At 43.9% G+C, this 16,357-nt stretch overlaps 1 long non-coding RNA gene across 1 annotated transcript; it reads left to right on the top strand.

Annotated features, from left to right (window-relative positions):
* Nucleotides 1-1,485: 1,485 nt before the first annotated feature.
* Nucleotides 1,486-7,586, top strand: LOC144226926 (uncharacterized). Its single transcript, XR_013333781.1, has 3 exons — nt 1,486-1,765; nt 2,114-2,271; nt 6,727-7,586. It is a non-coding gene; the product is annotated as an uncharacterized LOC144226926 (long non-coding RNA).
* The last annotated feature ends 8,771 nt before the right edge of the window (nt 7,587-16,357 follow it).

Genomic DNA, 16,357 nt, shown 5'->3' with positions numbered 1-16,357 from the left:
TACATTTTTTATATTAAAATTTTTTTTAAAAAGGCTCAGTGTTTATACAGATAAGCTATTTCAGGAACTCAAATGCCTTCAGTTCAAAATAATTTTTTATGTCATAGTGGCTTATTCTGGACCCCTTACAGGAGTGTTCCAGATCACTGAATGGGGAAATTGAAACCGTAAGTGAACTACAATGTACAAGCCACCAGCCATCCTTAGAGAAATAGCTGATCTGAGTTTGGGGTGAGGAACCGTACCAGAGGGACCAAGAACATCTTATCTAATCAACATGGAAACCATTAAAGACTCCTGGGGTCAGATCAAAAGGGCACAGCAGCACCCGTGGCCAAAGATGGGGCAGTCTGAGCGGCACGAAGTATAATGACTGCAGTGGATCAGAACACGTAAATATGTATGAATCTGTGCATTCGTAATGAACTTTAAAACAACAAAGTAAATTCATTTGTTTCCTTTGGAGAAATCTGTCACGTGATTATTATGACAGCTAGCTAATAAGGGGGGAATCAAGCATTTATTCTGTTTTTAGATCTAACTGCCAATTTATGGAGCAGAAATTATGTAGATACAATCAACAAAATCTAGGGTGTCAGGAACTTTCTGGGGCAAATGACCCTGTTACTTCAATAAATAAAATTCCAGGAGAGTAGAGAAGGTGAATTTATAGATTAGAGATTTAAGAGCCACAACAGTCAAACTAATGTGTAGCCTTTATGTGGATCCTAATTTGAACAAACAAACTGTTGATAAAACTTTATAAGACGTTTGGAGAAGTCTTTAGCTTTCAGAAACACACACTGAAATATTTGTAGACAAAGTAATATCTTCGAGGTTTGCTTCAGAATAATCCAGTGGTGTTGGGAAACAAAGTGGCACAAAATGAAACCGAATTGGCCATGTGTTGGCATTTGTGGAAGCTCAGTGATCAGTGCTGTTGGCCCGTTGACTTGTGCGTGTGACCGAACGTTTCTGTAATCGTTTAGATTGAGGAGAAAGGAGGCCTAGACCTGATAGAGGAGGAGAATCGAGTGCAGGGGAGGCCCCGCGAGCAGAATCAGGATAAAGGGGCCGTGGAGGCCCACGGAGGAGAGAAAGTCCCCACGGACCCGTAAGTTCGGGAGTTTTCAGCTGAAGGAAACCTTGAATGACAGGAGAGAGATCTTGATTTTCACTCCGCGTTTGCCTCCATTTCCTAAATTATACCTCTGTCTGCCTCTGAAAATGTCACATTGAACCGCGCAAACAATATAATTGTGGTCATATGTCCTGTCACATATGTAATACGGGGTTATATATAGTTCTGTAGACATTTAGTCAAAGAAGAAGTTGGCTTTTGATCTCCTTCCTTTTGCCCACCTGGAGTGAGTCAGCCTTCCGGGGCAGGAGTGACCGCGCGTCTGCTTCGGGAAGGGTAAGATGTTAGCGAGTTCGGAGGCTTCCGTTCCTGCTCAGTAAATATTTTGAGTGTCCGGTTGTTTTTATTTTGGCAGAAACTCTGCTAGGTGTTGGGAACAGACCGATCACAGGAAGAGACCTGGTGTTCTCGCCCTCCTAGAATTCGGATTCTAGCAGATATACGTCAGACAAACCCTCACAACAACTAAAACAAACGTCCACCCTGCTAAGTGCAGGGAAGGAAGGTGCCCGGGGCTTCTAACGGCTTAGAGCAAAGGAACGTGGCCTAGTCTGCACGCTGAGTTAGGGACAGCTTCTCGAGGAAGTGACTTTGGAGCTGAGATGTAGGAGAAGAGTGTTGAGAGTAAGTCACGAGGGGAGGACAGACCAGGGCTTTCCAGGCGGAAGCAAGAGCGCGTGGGAAGATGCCGTGGGAGGAAGGCCCGGGCGGGTTCGGCTCGCACAGTGGGGGCTGGGAGGGCAGCTGGCTGAGAAGGCCCGTCTAGGCAGGGCCGTGACCGGAGCGCTGGGGAGGCTTAGGACTGGCTCACACCCGGGGTGGAAAAGCAGAGGTGGGGGTCGGGGGGGGGTGGGCAGTGCTGACAAGACCCTCGTGTGCTGTGATTTGTCTCTGGAAAGGTCTTGCTCACTGCACTGCCATTGCTGAGAGTTCTCTTTCCTGCTGCTTTTCTCCTTTGTCTTGACTCATGAGGAAGATCAGGGGCTCAGAAGATGGTGGCTGTTTACTGCACGCGCCGTTGGCCGGAGGCCACTGGGTTCCGACTCCTGGACTGAGGTCTTGCTAAGGCGCCGTGTGGGTATTGTAGGCAGCCTGCTCTGTGAGGGCTGTGCTCGTCAGACCTGGATGTGGTACGTATGCCAAGTTAAATTTGCATTTCAGGTAAATAAATAAGTTCGTTTAAATGTCAGGTGAAGAATGAATAGGTTTTTAATAATATGGGACACTGAGTCATTTCAAATTAATTGATGCCCTGTTTTTTTAATGTGGCAACCTTTACCAGAATATCTGTGTTACTGTGCAAAGTAAAAAGAGTTTTGAGAAGTTATCGGAGTTGCATACAAATCCATCCATTCCTATCTACCCATCCATGTCCGTCCTTCTATCCATCCATTTCATCCATCCATCCTTACTGAGCTTCCTCAATGTGCTGGACACTCCTGGGGGCTGAGGGCTCTGTGATTAATAAGAGAAACTCCGTACCTTTGTAATGTTTCCATTCCAGGGGCATAATGTTCATCTTAGAGGGACAGTGACAGACCGTTCTCTATGTCCAGCATAGAGAAATGGACACACAATAAGATAAACTGTCCTGTAATCATTATAGAAATCACAGTTTCGAAGGTTATTACATGTCATGGGTGATGGTTTCCCATATGAAAGCAAATTACATAAAAGCCCACAGACCCTGCACGAGGTATTGTGTAAATTGAAACTACGAGGTACAGATTTTTGTGTTACTATCCGGACAGAGATGTGGCTATATCTGAGTGTAGATATTATAGATAACCTTTCATTCAGTCTTCATAATTTTATTTTTTCTTACACATTTTCTACAAAAAGTTATGGATCAATTTTATACTTGGAAAAGTTTTTCTTTTCCAGAAGGTCTGCAGCAGCTGTAGAAAGACTAAAGATTGGTGCTAGATTCGGCTCTGTCATTAATTTTCAGGACAGCCTCAAGCAAGTCATGTCACTTATCTGGGCTTTAGTTTGTTGGATTTAAAATGAGGAGACTAGGGGCACTTGGGTAGTCAGTAAAGTGTCCAGCTCTTGATTTTGGCTCAGGTCATGGTTTCACAATTAGTGAGATCAAACCCTGTGTCGGGCTCTCAGTGCAGAGCCCACTTGGGATTCTCTCTTTCCCTCTCTCTTTGCGGCTCTATAATCTCTCTCTCTCTCAAAAATAAATAAATAAACATTTAAAAAAATGAGACTAAGCTGTGATTTTTGTGTGTCATTAAGAGCCAAATGAAGGTGGGGCACCTGGGTGGCTCAGTCGGTTGGGCATCTGACTTCAGCACAGGTCATGATCTTGCCATTCCTGGGTTCGACCCCCGCATCAGTGTCAGCTGTGCTGACAGCTCAGAGCCTGGAGCCTGTTTCAGATTCTCTGTCTCCCTCTCTCTCTGCCCCTCCCCTGCTAGCATTCTGTCTTTCCCTGTCTCTCTCTCAAAAATAAACAAACATTAAAATTTTTTTTAAAAAGAACCAAATGAAGGTTAAAAATAATATGCTTATTCTTATGGAAGGAGTTCAGAGCCTCCATCATTATACTCTATTGTGTCTTTATGAAACCCATCCATTATAATAGTTGTATTCTTTTGTTTTATCCAGCTGTTATATTGTCTGCAAAATTTACCTTTTAATATTTTAATTTTCAGGTCAACTTTTAAATATTTCAACATAGATCGNTTTAAAAAGAACCAAATGAAGGTTAAAAATAATATGCTTATTCTTATGGAAGGAGTTCAGAGCCTCCATCATTATACTCTATTGTGTCTTTATGAAACCCATCCATTATAATAGTTGTATTCTTTTGTTTTATCCAGCTGTTATATTGTCTGCAAAATTTACCTTTTAATATTTTAATTTTCAGGTCAACTTTTAAATATTTCAACATAGATCGTGTGTGTGTGTGTGTGTGTGTGTGTGTGTGTGTGTGTGATTTTTAATCCCCTAAGGGGTTGTTAACATTTGGAATACCCTGACAGGACATATTCTTTAGGAGTATTAAGGGGTTACTATAAGGTTTTAGTGATGTTTATTTCTGGTCATGCCTAGAGGGTTCCCCAATGAGCCTAATAACTATGGGAAGCTATTTTTCATTGGGGACTTGAGTGATGTTCTTGATACATGAGTTGACTAGAACTGCATGGATAGGGTTTAGGAATCCAGTAATACTAGCAAATTATAAACTTTGCAGTGATGTCTAGGCCAGATATACCAATTTGTCCTGTGCCCGAGTATTAACAAAACGTTCTAGTATCTAAGTCCCACTAAACATGGTGGCTGAATACTACTGCTAGAATATTGTTACATCTGCTTTGAGTTAACATTTCATGGAAAGGTAGGAGCCTTGCTAATTTCACTGAGCACATAGGAATGGCTGTTTTTATGCCTACTCACTAATAAATATTTCTGTCTGTGGCAGAATTTGGTCCGGGACATGCTGTCTGAATCACACATCTTCTAGGATCTCAGTAATGGCTGATGAGATCTGTAGCTCTTATGTTTGCTTATTGGATGTACAGAGTCCAATGATTTTGGAGGATCGAATTGGCTCAGGTCACTTGGCGTGCTAGTCATAAACTCTATGTCTAGAACTCGTTTATCTTCTTGAATTTTTAAAAATTTTATAAAACAAATACACACATTAGGCAAAAACTAAACCGCAAAGAAGAATATACAATACCTTAGCAGCCCAATCCCTATTTCTATTAATTAGACATGTGTCTTTACTTTGTCGGATAGAGACATGTCCTATAAGTTCTCTTTTTGGGCTTTTATGTGCAATAATTCATTAAAAATGGATGCTGGGTTTGTAAAGCGTCACCTGAATGCTAAATATCGATACAGAGCCCCGATCTGCCTTTTTGGAGAGGGTAAAGGGATGTTTTGGCAGGGAATATTGGGAATAACTGGCTTCTCTCTCAGCTTTCATTTTGATGAGTTAATTTAAATTTGTTCCATCTTGAATTTTACTTAAATATATGGAATTTTATAAATGCCAAAGAGGGCAGACTACTGCTTAGTACACTTTTTCAAGTGTTTTCGGGTTAAACCACTTGAAAACTAGGAAGAGCCCACTTTTGGCAAGTTCAATTCTAAAATGGACAGTTGACCATGGATAGTCATTAGGGGGCTAAGCACTGTAACTACACCCAGGATTGCACCCTGTGCATAAACCAGTCCCCAATATGGGTGGGGGTGCGAGGTGAATACTGGTGGTAAATGGGAACTCAGACTCCGATCCCATCCTTTGTCTGCCAGTGGCTGGCTCAAGGGAGCTCAGGTGAGTCAGGACATGTCTGTCTGTGACCAAGTCACCACTTACAGAGCAGGGCATGTCAGCCTACTTCATTTGAGGAGAAAATTCAGCAAAACCTTTCCTGGGAGACCTAGAGATGCAGGCAGGTGGTGGTGGGGGGTGTATGGCAGAGTGGGAGGAGTCGGAGTTTTGGCAACGACCAGTGTGACCTTGGCAGGTTGCTTATCTTCTCAGCCTTGGTTTCCCTGTCAGCAGAATGGAGATAGATAAGAAAAGGAGACGTACCTCCCAGGGTGGCGGTGAGCGATACAAGCACGTCAGTCCTTCATTCCTTCCAGATGGCGTTCAGGGCAATGCCTGAGACAGTTTCTATCTTCAAGGAGTTTATAGTGGGAAATAAGATCCATAAATAAGCCAGCCATCAAAGTCTGTATGTGTCCTCCTCCCCCCCTTAGAGAAGAGTTTTCCCAGCAGGTAAAGCCTGAGCTGATTAAGGATGTGTGACAGGTGGAGGTGTGCAAGTAGGAACACTTACAGGTCACAAAACTGTTCTGCAGTGTGTTTTGGTTTTAATTTATTATTTTATTTTATTTTGGTTTGGTTTATTTGTTTATTTTGAGAGAGAGAGAAAGAGAGAATCCCAAGTAGTGCCCCATGCTGACAGCACTGGGCTTGATTTCACAAACCATGACATCATGATCTGAGCCGAAATCAAGAGTCAGACGCTTAACTGACTGAGCCGCCAGGTGCCCCAAGTATGTCTTCTGGCAATATTGTTGTCCTTGTCTTTGGAGGCTGGTGGCATTTGGGGGAGATGTGGTCATTAAACTTGGAAAATGCCACGTACACAACAGCAGCAAACAGATCCAAGCTGTTCAGAGCTATGCACTTGAGGGCTAGGGGGGCGTGAGAGGAACAGGTTCCCGAACCTTTGTGTGATGGAATAGAATATCCTGACAGGCCTTCCAATTGAGCATCCTTATGGATAAGCCAATTTCTTGGCCTGAATCTTGTTATTTTTAAAAAATGTATATTTTTATTTATTCTTGAGAGGGTGCAAATGGGGGAGAGGCGGGGCGGGGGGCAGAGAGAGGGAGACAGAGTATCCAAAGTGGGCTTGAACTCACGAACTACGAGATCACAACCTGATCTGAAGCTGGATGCTCAACCCGCCAAGCCACCCCGGCACCTGAATATTGTTATTAAGGTGAAGTCATGGGCTGGAGTTGGGAAGAAGGGGGTATGATGCCGGTGAAGCCCTAATCATAGAGGAAGGGGAAGTAAGAGACAAAGTGGGTTTTTTTTCTGTCCCCAGAGATCACCTCGCTGCCGAAAGTGTGGTTTGCAGACCAGCAGCATCAGCACCTCCTGGGACTTTATGAGAAATGCTGAACCTCAGGCCCCACCCCAGACCTACTGAACCAGAATATGCAGCTTAACAAGAGCTTCAGGTGATTCCTGTGTGGTTCCTAGTTTCAGAAGCTCTGCTGTGGCCTGACCATGTGTTAGAAGGGATGTGCCGTGGCCTGTGTGGTCCAGAGGGTGGGGACTGTGTTGGTCAACTCTGTCCCTGTGAAGGTGGGTCTTGACTACAGGTGCACCTTCCTCCCATGACGGGGATTAGCATACCAGGCTCTCAGAGCTCAACATGCCATCTGTTAACAGCAGCACATCTCTCCGAGAAGGAGCCTCTGGTCAGAGGTGTTGAAGAAGTGCTGCACATGGAATTTGTGATTGTTAGCTTCGTGTGTCAACTTGACCGAGCCGTGGGGTGCCCAGATATTTGGCCAGACATTATTGGAGATATTTCTGTGAGGATGTTTTCAGAGGATAGTCACATTTAAATCGGTAGACTGAGTAAAGCAGATTGCCCTCCCCAGTGTGGGTGGGCTTTATCCAATCAGTTGAAGGCTTGGATAAAACACAAAGAGTGATCCTCCCCCAAAGAAGCAGGAATTCCACCTGCCTGACTGCCTTCAAACTGGGACATCAGCTTCTTCTTGCTTTCCTGCTTGAACCCAACACTGACTCTTCCTGGATCTTGAGCCCACTGGCCTCTGGACGAGAACTATGCCATCACCTCTCTTGGGTCTCCAGCTCATTGACTCACCTGTAGATCTTGGGATTTGTCAACACCCATAATCACATTAGTCATTTCCTTATAATAAATCTCTGTATGCATAATCATATCAGTAATTTCCTAGTTCTCTTTCTTTGGAGAACCCTGACTAATAAAAATACAATATTCTTTTTCAATGTGCATGGGATTTGTTAGACATACCAAATCTGTGCATTTATGTCCTTCATGGTGGCAGATAAATTCACGACCACTGTCTCCTTTAGTGCCTCTTTGCCGTTCTCTCTCGTGTTTTCCTGTTGCCTCTGCTCCATTCTCTTTACTTTTGGTTTAATTAGATTAATGCTTTAGCTTCTTTATCCATCATGATATCTGTTCTCTCCTTCACCTTTTCATTACCTTTGACTCTCTGGACTGTCTTCTGCCTAATTTCCTCATATGAAATTTCCAGTTCACCAGTTCTCACCTGTGTGTCCAGTTTGCTGTTAGACTTGTTTATTCACTTTTAACATATTCTGTTTTGTTTTTTTTATTTCTAGAAGCTTTTTTTTTCTCCCAGATCTTGATCGTTTCAAGTCTCTTGTTCTTTATTAATTTTCAGCCTTTTAAAAAAATGTAATGAATATTAAGTATGTTTTTTCCATGTTCCAATAACCCCATATCTTTATGTTTTTGGCTTCTTTTCCTCTTTTCCTGCGGGCTCTCACCCTTTTCCTTGCTGCATGTGTGTGTATGTGTGCATGCACATGCGTGTTGCCTGTGCACATGTGGTATTTTTGACTGGGATCCCATGTCTCTCAGAATGCATCCTGGGAGTACTCTCTCAGGTGAAGACTGGTATTTGCTTCTGCCAGGTACCTGGGGTCATTACCAACCTGGGGCCACTTTAGACAGGATTTCTAGCTTGCAACTTTTGAGATCACACCTGTGTGAATTTGGATTGCAGACTTACATGGAGGTTGACTTGCAGCTATAAACTCTCAGAGGAGTACTGTTTGCTAGTTAGTCCATTGGTTTGAGATAGGCAAACTTCCTCACAGTCTTCTAAGTATGCCCTTATTTTTCCCCCCATCTTATTGTGAGTGTGATTGGAGCTGTTTTCTAGTAGACTTCTCGTCACCTTGAGCTGGCTCTGGGCTTTACCAGGGGAGCCTGTGAATGCCCAAGCTCAGATCCACTTGGTATAGAAAATACTGTCAAGACTAGAGCAGCTTCACTTCCTTGTGTATCTTATTGTTTGGCACTTAAGTGCTCTTCCCTTTCTGGCCATCTCACTGCTCCTTTTAAAGAGATGCTTTGCCAGAACTTTTACTTAACTTCAGTGGGAGAATTGGTGAGGACATCTAGTATCCTATACAGATGGAACTAGAAGGTGTATTACCTCCTTCCTAACAGTAGTTGCTACTGGACAGCTGTCATGGGGAAAATGGTGAGAGGACCCCAGGAGCCCCTGACCTCCTAACTTCCGTCTAAGGCAGGAAGGAGATGAAATAGATCATGCATTTTCAGCTTCTTCTTATTATGTGGCGGTGCCTCATGTTGCTTCATAGTCTATAAATTCCCAGGTAATGGAGATCCTTTTTATTTTTATTATGTAAAGTGCCTTCTGTAACATCAGTTTCATCATGATCCTAGATTTCTATCAGTTACTCTTAATACAGTTCAATTTGCTGGCATCACACCAAGAGCTGGGCTTGTCTCTTAACAGAAGTACAGTGATTTTGACATCACACAGAACTGGCCTCTGATTTCTGATATGATACCTTCTAGCTGTGTGACTTTCACAGAGTCAGTTTACTGTTCTGACTCTTAGATTCTGTATTTCTAAAATGGGGTTATTCATACCTACTTGTAGCGGTGTCATGTGGATTAATTAAAAGACATCTGTAAAGAACTTGGCATATAAGATTTAATAGATGGTAGTCTATTCATTAATCTTTAATTTTTTTCCCAGTGAATTTAGAATTAGAGAATTCTAGGATTAGAAGATATCACAAGAGCCTGATCTTAGGGAGAAATTGCCTCCAAACTAACCTAGAACATTCTGTTGTAGGCCCAATTTTAGCATCTTGATCTGGAATTTAAATTAACTACTCTTACTTCATTTAGTTGCTAGAAGACTGAGAAGCTATCATAGATATAGAAGCTAACAAAGATATTTCTAATGGTGGCTTTCAAGGAGGACCTAAGAAATACGAAGTTGATATTCTAGAGGAACTCAGGCTTAATTGCCTTCAGGGGAAAAGATCAGCACCATAGTCTAGGACCAGAGTTTGGAGGTGAATTTTTACCACATCTAGATATTCTTGGATTTTCCCATAGCATGTATTCTTTCCATCCCCCTTCAGGAAGTTAGCACCCAAGAGAATAAAGAGCAGTTAATAAAATTCAGGGTAAGTCATGACTTGGATAAGGCTTGATCTTCCTTAATGGGCTAAACAATTCCTAACATACATAATCCACATCAGACCTTCAGCCTTCCTATCTCCAACACTGCAGTAGGGTGAGAGAGAATGGAAGAACTTTACATAAGACACAAAGGCCATTTTAGGAAATAGCATTTGGAGTGAACAGGGAGTAGAATCAGAGGGTTGAAATTAAAGAGGGGGACATTGAGGTGGTGGGAGTATGGCTAATATTTTCACAAGGTTAAGATGATAAAATTTCTGCTTAATTACAGGACCACTTTACCTCTTTCCTCTTTGTGATATTTTTTTAACCTTTAATTGCCTTACAATTATTTATGCATCAGTCTGTTTTTCTTAACTAGATTAAAAGCATCTCACAGGCAAGATCAACATAATCCTAGTGTCCACTCAAATTTATGTGGTCATTTACGCTGCCAGTTATTAAATATACACAAAAGATATGGCCAACTGGTATACCTGTTAATATTCATGGTGGGGTAACAAGCACTGAATACTGTGAGTCCTAAAAAAGACTTAAGTCTCAAACTCTGTTGAACATGTCTGAATGCACTCCTGTGTGGGAAAGGAATTGAGGTGAGTGAGCCTTATCTGAGGGTATGTGACCAATGCAGTTCGCTTGGTTTCAATTTACCCATCCTGTTCTGCGCAAGGGAAGATGGTATTTGTGTCAGCTCCATGGGGTCACTGAGCACGTGTTGCTTTGGACTATTTTCTGTCTTCTCAGTACATTACACCATTGGGACGGCAGCGGAGACAGCACTCCCACCTCCATCTGGCTGATTCCAGGAGCATTCGCAGGCTGGACCGTTGCTCTGCCTCATGTTTCAGGTCACTGTGACCAGAAGGGTATTGCGTTCTCTCTCTCTCACACTTCAAGCCTTGTTCTCACATTGTGCTCAACGTTACAGTGTCAGCAGAATATGCACCAGTCAGTTAAAATGAATTTACCTGTGTTAAAAAGGCATTTGCTTGGGAGAAAGGTCCGGGCCAGTTTCCTCCTGTCTCCATTGTGACCGCTGTTGAAACAAACTAGAACCCCTGCGCCAGCCTTGAAAATGCCTTCCATCTTTTTCTTTATAAGCATCAACTCTATTTGAAAAAATGCCTACCATGTCTGTTTCCATGCTTCTATTTTTGCCACTGCTGTTTATTTCAGACCTTTAACTCTTACGTGAACTCTTGCAGAAGGTGCATGATACACCCATCTGTGTTTTGACTGTACTTAATGGTAGCCTGCACCTGAGCACAACCCCAAGGAAAAATTTCTATGGCTGCCCTTCGGATGAAGTCCAGTGCCTCGGCATGATTTCCCAAGCCTTGAACAATCTGGGACTAGCATATCTTCCTGACTTTTCCTCCTGGGCTGCCCTGGTGTTCCAGTGTCCTAGTGGGGCTTGGCCTCTCACCCATCCCCTCCTAGATCACATGTGTTCATGCTTCTGCGGCTTTCTTCCACCTATTTCCTCCACCTGGATTATTATTCTCTCCCTCCTCCGCCTGGTGTGCACCCATTCATCCCTGAAGGGGCAGCCAAATGGAATGGAATCTGTACACATTCCCTTTTCCGACATGATTGATACCAGCAATGGCTGATCGACCAAAAGAGTCAGTTAAGGAAGAAAATTTAAAAAAACAAAACAAAACAAAAACCCCAAAAAACAAAAGAAGAACAACCAACCTACTGAAACCTTCTCACTTATATCAGAACATTCATTTATTAACCCTTCAGTGTAAGGTTTCTTGAGTATGTTTTCACTGATTAAAATTCTCCATTGACTTTCTTCAGAAACCGCAGTCAGAAAGTTGTGTTTTCCAGTTTGGGTCTTTTATAAAAAAATTTTTTTAGTGTTTTTATTTATTATTGAGAGAGAGACAGAGCATGAGCAGGTGAGGGGCAGAGAGAGAGGGAGACACAGAATCCGAAGCAGGCTCCAGGCTCCGAGCTGTCAGCACAGAGCCCGATGCAGAGTTTGAACCCATGAATCGTGAGATCATGACCTGAGCTGAAGTCTAACACTTAACCGGCTGAGCCACCCAGGCGCCCCAGCTTTCCAGTTTGGGTCTTTAAAAAGTGGTCTGAATGCAGAGTTATTTTATACTTTAATGATTTCATCCCCAAGTTTTTATAATCATCTCACTCCTAATTAAAGCGCATTATCCTCCCCACCCCCCACTTTGCACAACAGTGCAGATGTACTTAATGCCACTGATGTGTAACACTTAACATGGTTAGGATGGTGGCGGCCAGAGCTAGGCTGAGTTTGGGTGGCCTAGACAACACCTGCTCCGGTACCCCACGATCAGTGTGCTGGCGAATGTGGTTCTGGTGAAGACCCTCCTCCTGGCTTGCAGGCAGTTGGAGAGGGCACACCTGCTCCAGTGTCTTATAAGGATCTGAGTCCTGTCAGATGGGGTCCCACCCTTATGACCTCACTTAACCTTAATTACTTCCTTTGAGGCCCCATCTCCAAGTAGAGCCAGACTGGGGTTAGGGCTTCAACATACGAATTTTGAAGGGAAACACATTCAGGCCATAAGAGATGGTTTTATGTTAAGTGTATTTTACCACAGTTAAAAAAAAATACTGCCGTATTGTTTTCTAACGTTGAAAAAAAATGGCCTTTCAGTTTCCTGGTAACAAACTCTATTTTGTGCTATTTCCCCACGTGAAGTAGTGTTTTATTAAAGTGGCATGAACAGTGTTGGGAACAACTATAGTTGACTCTAGTGTCTGCCTGGGGGACCAGCCTGCTGGCAAGGAACTTCAGCACGTTGTGACCAGCAGAGAGTTCTCTTGCAGGGGACATGATAGAGCTGTAGTTAACCAACCTCCCTCCCTCCCTTCCTCCCTTCCTTCTTGACACACTATGTTACGTTAGTTTCAGGTGAGCAGTATAGTGATGCAAGTCCGTACGTTACTCTGTGCTCACCACGAATATAGCTCCCATCTGTCACCATACTCGGCTATTACAGTATCATTGACTATATTCCTTATGCCATACTTTTATTCTGGCTAATTATTTTTTCCGTAACTGGAAGCCTGTATCTCCCACTCCCCTTTCCCCACTTGGTCCATTCCCCCATGCCGCTCACCTCTGGCAACCATCAGACTGTTCTCTGTATTTATAGGTCTGATTATACGTTTTGCTTGTTTTTTTAGATATCACTTGTGAGTGAAGTCATATGGTATTTGTCTTTCTCAGTCTGACATATTTCACTTAGCCTAACACCTTCTATGTCCATCCATGTTGTCTCAAATGGTATGATCTTATCCTTTTTTATGGCTGAGTAATATTCCCGTGTGTGTGTGTGTGTATGTGTGTGTGTGTGTGTATGTGTGTACCATATATTCCTTATCTGTTTGTTTCTTTTTCTTCTTCCCACTATCTCTTTGTTTATTGATGGACACAGGTTGCTTCTGTATCTTGGCTATTGTAAATAACAACTGCTAACCTTTTGAGTCAGTGCAGTGTAGAGGCAGAGCTGAAAGACTTTCTGCTGAAATGCTTTTGCTACCCTCAGTAGAGGGAATGGCCCTCTGATCCATACCATTTGCAGTGAATGTTTCCCTAATGAAGCATTTCTTTGTATTGGAGTCTGGTGAGTGTGTGTGCCTGCCATCTTTAAGGCATTGAAGCTTTTGTGGATAAGTTTAGTTTTTTATTGTGTTAGGCTTTTGCTGTGATAGTGTGATTTTGCTGTATAACTAATGGCTAAAACCTCTGAGGCTTTTTAACAATAACCATTTACTTAACACTCATGGGTCAGCTGGTCATCTGTATTTAGCTGCCCATAGAGCCAGAGCCAAGTGCGTGGCCTTGAGAAGTGTCCGTTTGGCCACGGTGGGAGCCCAGCAATGGTCACTGCTGGGATAAGTTTCTCTGCAGATTTCATCTACCCTGGACAGCTTTGGATGCTTTTCTTGGACTTCATACCTGTCTGTCTTCCGGTGACGTGTTCATCACGTGGGGACACGATGCCCTCTCATTGAGGACCTTCTGCATGGGGTGTAAGGTGGTGTGCCCATGACTGACTAAATCAGTTGTTTGTTGATTGAGTACTGCCTCTGTCTACACGTGCTGTGCTGCTTCTCTGCACAGCATGGGGGGAGGGGCTCCCACCAGTGTTGACAGTGAGGCCACGAAGAAAGACCCTTTTCATAAAAAGAGTTAAAGAATTGTTAACTACCTACCTATTTCCCTAAAATTAACACCTCCCTTTTCATAAATGTGGTGAAATGCAAATACCTTGGGAGAGGTCCTATGCAGGTTTAGGTTCACACTAAAGCATAAGTTGTATATTTCGGGTTCTGCTTTTGACCCATAACAATGTGCATGAGGACGGGGCCTGAGGGGCTGGAAGATCAAACGTGGTCTTGTTAAAAGTGACACTTTCACACATGTGCTCACCGTGCTGCGAGTCCTGTAAGAGAAGCGGCGGTTAGGACGGCGGGGAGGGGATGCAGGATGGGGAAGCCGGGGCCCCTAAGCCTCTGTCACCATTTTCACAGCTGTGCTAACAGAAGTTGTCTCGTCCAAGAGGCGTATGGTCCAAGGAATATGAACACCTAGAAACACAAAGTGCTGCTGCTGGTGCCCAGATATTTGCAGATGGTCCTTAAAATACCCCTGGCTCCGGACCTTTGCTGGTTTTGAGTCTTGGGTACATAGCTGCCCTTTATCCACAAGAGGTGCATCTAGGTCATTCTCATCCTTCCTGCTTTGCCATTGGTTTCTGCACTGCATTATGCATGGCCAAACATTGGTACCGGAAGATAGGCTGCAGAGGTTGTCTGGCTCAGTGCCTCCCTTGGCAGGTGAGGAAGCATGAGCTCAGGGGGCTGAGAGATTTGCTCCAACACCCCAGATGGTTAGTGTCCATGAAGCGATGCTAACTACTGCTCCTTCTAAGGGAACTGCCTTATCTGCAGCCCCTGGTGGTCATCTACTGAAACTTGTGACCCCAGTTCCCCGTGAGAGCCAGTGGAGCTGGGACGGCCACCTGACCCACGCACAGCCCGTCTCTCGGCTGTCCCACAACCTGTGACCCACTAGCACAGCCAGTCAGATGGCCTTCCTTAGAAATTCGAACCCAGAAGTGGGAGCTGAGAATGCTAATGTCATAATACAGAAGGCATTTAGACGGCAGTGAGGAAGCCTCTGCAGTCAGAGCCGTGAGGGAGCGTAAACTGTGATAAACAGAAGCGAGAGGAGAATGGAAAACATTTGGGGAGAAAAAGGTCCTTGAAGGAGAGATCGTGCAGCCCAAGGGAGGGACAGAGGACTCAGCCTTGGACGATTTCTGTGGGTTTTCCGGTTCTGGTTGTAGAGCATTTGTATCCAGGGATGACCAGTTCCCCCTCTGTTTTCTTTCATGGCATCTCCTCCTTGCTACCGGCAGAGGCTGATTGGAACAGTGGCAGTCAGGGCTAGCTGCTAGGTCTCCTGACTGTCAGCTGACTTTTTCTACTCTGCTGGGTCCCATGTGCTTGCTGGGGTTTAAACCCTTTGAGGGCCAGCATGAGTTTCCTTCCATTTACCTGGATGGAGTTTTGCATATACTTGGAGCTCCAATATTGATTGACTCAACAGCATCATCAACTTGGCCTCCAAGCCCAGAGAGCGCTTACAGCTACTACAATGCCACCAGTGGCTTCCAGGAGCTGCAGAGGGGATGGCGAACCTTCCCGGGGGGCACAGAGTGGATGTCCCGGAGGAGCAGGGACTCCTTAAAAGCTCAGACTTCTTTTCATATGCTATTTTTTTTTGTCTTTAAAAAATATACTTTAGTTTTTATAGCATTTCACGACAAACTTGAGGGGAAAGTCCAGAGATTTCCCATTGACACCTCACTCCGCCCCCTATCATCACCCAGAGTCCATGCTTTATATCGGGGGTCACTCATAGTGTTGTACAGTGTAGGGGTTCGAATAAATGTATCGGGAGAGTATCTACCATTGTAGCATCAGAGAGTAGTCTTACTACCTGAAATACCCCTGTGCTCTGCCCGTTCACCTCCCTTCCTCAAAGACCACCCACCCCTGGCTCCATAGTTTTGCCTTTCTCAGAATGTCACCTAATTGGAGTCCTGCCATACGAACCTCTTCAGACTGGCTGCTTAAGGTTCCCCTGTGTCTTTTCATGGCTTGACAGCTCACTTCTTTTTAGTAATGATTAATATTTCATTTTCTGGATATACCATCATTTATTCATTCATCTACTGAAGGATATCTTGGTTGCTTCCAGGTTTGACAGTTATGAAGAAAGCTTCTATAAACACCCACGTGCAGTTTTTTGTGTGGACGTATGCTTTCGGCTCTTTTGGGTAAATATGGAGTGCGATTGCTGGATCATATGGTAAGAGTGGGGTTAGTTTTGTGAGAAAGTGCCCAGCTGTCTCCCAGAGTGGCTGTGCCACTTCGTACTCCCACCAGCAGTGAG

Source organism: Crocuta crocuta, unplaced genomic scaffold (genome assembly GCF_008692635.1).
Source record: "Crocuta crocuta isolate KB4526 unplaced genomic scaffold, BGI_CrCroc_1.0 scaffold32, whole genome shotgun sequence".
Classification (NCBI taxonomy): Eukaryota; Metazoa; Chordata; class Mammalia; order Carnivora; family Hyaenidae; genus Crocuta; species Crocuta crocuta.
This window is presented reverse-complemented; position numbering and strand designations above follow the sequence as displayed.